The following is a 4,124-nucleotide window of genomic DNA, read 5'->3' as shown; positions in this document are numbered from 1 at the left end:
AAAAATAGGGAACGCTTCACAAATTTGTGTGTCATCCTTGCTCAGGGGCCATGCTAATCTTCTCTGTATCGTTCCAATTTTAGTATACGTGCTGCCAGAGCGAGAACCTGGGGCCTCTCTTCTACTGGGCATTTCTTCCTTTCCCACAGTTTCACTCCTTGCAGTCTTCTGTTTCCACATAGTGGACCCCAGTTGTTTTGTGTTCTTAAGAGCACCTTTCTGTCATCACAGCTGACGTTTCATGTGATCACCAGGTAACTCATTTTACTGGTTTGTTAGGGCTACCATAACAGTGGACTATTAACTGAGTGGCTTAAACAACAGAAATTTATTTTCTCACAGTTCTGGAGGCTGGAGGTCCAAAATCAAGGCGTCTGCAGCATTGGCTCCTTTGAGGGCTGTGAATTGTGAGATAAAGCAGCAAATGCAAAAAGCCGTATTTGCTCACTTCTGCTTGCTAGCATCATTTCACAAAGCCCCTGATGCTGTGACAAAGTGCAGCTCTCTGGGAGGATTCTTTGAAGACAAAACAGGATAGAGCACATGACCCCCTGTCTCTTGCCTGAGTCACTAAATTCCTTAAAAGATAAATGGCCCTAGCCCTTGCCTTTTCCTACACTTTATAAAACAACGTCTGATGGAATTAGTGATTATGTCTCTGTAGTCTTTAACCAGAGGTACTCTGATGTACCTCTGGTTAACCTTGATGTAACTCTGCTTTAAGGTAGCTTCTTGGCAAGTTTGATGTGATTTTGCCCATATTAAACCTCCACCACCTATATACGGGCATTGGCTTAAATACTGTGTTGGGGCAGTCTGATAGGACCTCTCTAAAGGGCTGCTGCTGGGCTATTGGCCTCAGTCTGTGGTCCTCAGTAAGGCTTCTGAATGAACCTACCTTTAATTCTTTAAAAGCTTCATTTTTTCTTTAGTCAACAGAAGGAGAAATCTTTCCTAGGCTTCTCTCACTGATCTGCAATGGCTATCCCCTCCTTGGATCTTCACATCATCTTCCCTCTGGATGCATCTGTGTCCAAATTTCCTCTACTCACAAGGACATCGGTCCCTGTAAGTATATATATTTACTAAGTATCTGTATTTACCAGTCTTTTTAAGTATACATATTAGATTCGGGCCCACCCATTAACCATTTTTGCTTGATTACCACTGTAAAGACCCTATCTCCACATAAGGTTATATTAAGGTTACATTCTGAGATACTAGGTGGGGCACAGTTAGGGCTTCAATATATTAATTTGGTTGCAGGTGTTGGGGGATACACTTCAACCAACAACTCCCAGCCAAACTGGTATCCTGCTTGCAGTGGGTAGGAGGAGATGGGACTGGTTCTCACTGCTCTCAGCCTACCATTGTCCGCCTGCATGAGCTGGGGCAGGTCCCTGCATCTTTGCAAGCCTCTGTGGCTATGCTTTAAAATGAGCAGAAGTCACACCTGCTTCTTAGAGCTGTGATGACAAATAAACAGGATAACATTTGGAGACAGCCCTAGGACGACATCTGATACATCAAAGACCCTCAATAATTGTTCACATTCCTACTGTCGTCCATAATGAGAGAATATTCACAGGTAAGAACCCATTCTACTCACTAAAAAAGAAACCAGAACAAAGCACATATACACACCTGCCCTTAGAAACTTCTGTTCAAATGAAACTTCATAAATAAAAACAAACAAAACCAAGAGGTAAAATAAAGAAAGTAGAGTGATGACTCAAGTCTGGGGCAACCCGGGCCCCCTCTGAATATTTACAGTCACAGAGAACACTTGGCCATAATTTCTTTCATTGCTTCTCTAATTAAGCAGAGTGACTGCTTGGATATTTTGTTAAAAATAATAAAAACAACAACATTGTGTTGTTTTTCTTACAAAATGAATATGTTTACTATATTATGAAATGTAATAAAAAGTCATATTTATATCACATATTTGGGACTATCATGTCATACTTTTTTTCAATAAAAACCTGTTGCCTTTTTTTTGTAAAAAGTTAAATCATATAATAATTGCTATCTGATAACATCATATTAACACATGTTGACAATGTACCCTGAACATCTTCTTATGTTGATACATATTCTTCTCTCTATTTTTTTAATAGCTACATAGATTTTTGGTGTATGAATAATGAATCATTATTTACTTAGCTGTTCATTACTGATGGACATTTATATTCTGCTTTTGAATTATTGTATTTTTATTATAAATCAATGCACTGATGAGCATCCTTAATCCTTCGACATCTCCCTGTTCTTTCCACTGGAGGGTTATTAAACTTTAGATGTGTAGACCCAAACAGGGTAGCTGGGATGGCGGGAGATGAAAGGGAAAGAGACAACTTACTCACAGAGCTCCATTCACAATAGTAAAGGGAGCTATGCAAGGGTTTATAGATATATCAGGAGAGATTCATTATGTCCATGCTTCAAATGAATCAGTTACCAAACTGTTCCTGAAAAAAACAACTGCTAGCAGGACATTCCCAAATAATGGGGAGAAAAAAACTTAATCATTAGAATTCAGAAAAAGGTGCAAACGAGTGATAGAGGACTCTGGAGAGAGTGCCTGATTGGAGGGAAATGCCCGAGGAAGGAAGCCTGAAGAGAGAAGAGCAGCCTTCCTCTGTGGTTTCACATCAAAGGGTGTATTAGTCTGTTTTCACACTGCCATAAAGACCCACCCGAGACTGGGTAATTTATAAAGGAAAGGGGTTTAATTGACTCACAGTTTCCCATGGCTGGGGAGGCCTCAGGAAACTTACAATCATGGCAAAGGGGAAGAGGCACGACTTACATGGCAGCAGGTGAGAGAGAGGTGAGTGAAGGGGTAAGAGCCCCTTATAAACCCGTCAGATCTCACAAGAACTCACTCACTATCATAAGAATAGCATAGGGGAAACCACCCCCATGATCCAGTCCAGGTCTCTCCTTGACATGTGGAGATTACAATTCAAGATGAGATTTGGGTGGGGACACAAAGCCAAACAATATCAAGCGGGCTTTTACCTAGAAAGTGCTGCATGAGACCCAAGATTGCTTTCAGTAAGGAACCACTTCACAATTGTTTGTGCTTTTGTCTTTATTGAGCTTTGAAGGCTGGGAGGCACGTGGCCAGGATTTTGATCCTGGCGCTTCAGCTGATTTTGTTGTGGAAACTTAAGCAAGTCAATTATTGTTTCTGGGCTGAGCCTTCTAAATCTTTAAAATAAGGATACTGGGTAAGAAAATAAATAAGGTCCTTTTTAGATTCTTTATTTTAAAAAAGTCCAAGCCTTCTAAGATTTCACAGAGAAAAAAGTAACAATTTCATAAATCAGGAGTTACACGGAGGGTAGGAGAGGAAAAGTGCAGGATCCAGGGCTTCACCAAAGTTTATTAAGCATCCTCTCCCGCGTTTATTATAATCCCATCACTCATGCTCTCCCTTCTGGGTCCTGTCAAATTACTATTCACATCAACTGACTAATTTTGTCTGAAAAGGGAATGGAAAATCTCCATGTCATCTGATACACTTTTGCTTTGATGGATAAGGCAGAAGTTCCAAAGAGAGTGTTAGGCAGGAAAATCCGGCTCCTTCAAAGTAATTACTGCATATCTGATTTATTTCCCTCCTTAATGCTGTTTATTTTGTTTTTATTCAAAATATAAAATTGCTCCCTGAGTTGGGAGATTAATGGCTTTCTTCTCCTTCAGCAACAGATCATTTGTGGGCCCTGGTTATAAACAGGAGGTTAGAATCCATGACTCATTGTTTTTTCCCTTTTCGTACAGGATATCCCCTGAGATTAACTGTGGTTACATTTTTTTTTTTTTAAGTTAGAGACATTAACGTCTAATTATTTGCTGGTTGTTATAGTAGAGGTTTTTGTTTTTAGGAAAATGTAAAGGTTTTCTTCTGTGCCTTCTTCCTGGAAGAATTTTGTGGTTCAATAAACTAGAATTTTAAACATCACTGGGCAATGACTTGATTGATTGCATTTTTGATGGATTCTTCTCCTCATTAGTTTAATAAATATGCATTTATTGCATGCTTACTCTGTACAAGTGATGTGAACATTCAGTCTCTTGGATGCATTAGGGCTTTGAGTCTGAGGGTGGGAGGAACA

General features: G+C 39.8%; 1 non-coding gene across 1 annotated transcript; it reads right to left on the bottom strand.

Moving 5' to 3' along the window:
- On the bottom strand, positions 1 to 107 carry LOC129043373 (U6 spliceosomal RNA). The gene has a single exon (XR_008504448.1). It is a non-coding gene; the product is annotated as a U6 spliceosomal RNA (small nuclear RNA).
- Between the last annotated feature and the right edge of the window lie 4,017 nt (positions 108 to 4,124).

The sequence above is a fragment of the Pongo pygmaeus genome, chromosome 7 (assembly GCF_028885625.2).
Source record: "Pongo pygmaeus isolate AG05252 chromosome 7, NHGRI_mPonPyg2-v2.0_pri, whole genome shotgun sequence".
Taxonomy (NCBI): Eukaryota; Metazoa; Chordata; class Mammalia; order Primates; family Hominidae; genus Pongo; species Pongo pygmaeus.
Note: the sequence above shows the minus strand (reverse complement) of the source record. Positions and strands in the feature narration are given on the sequence as shown.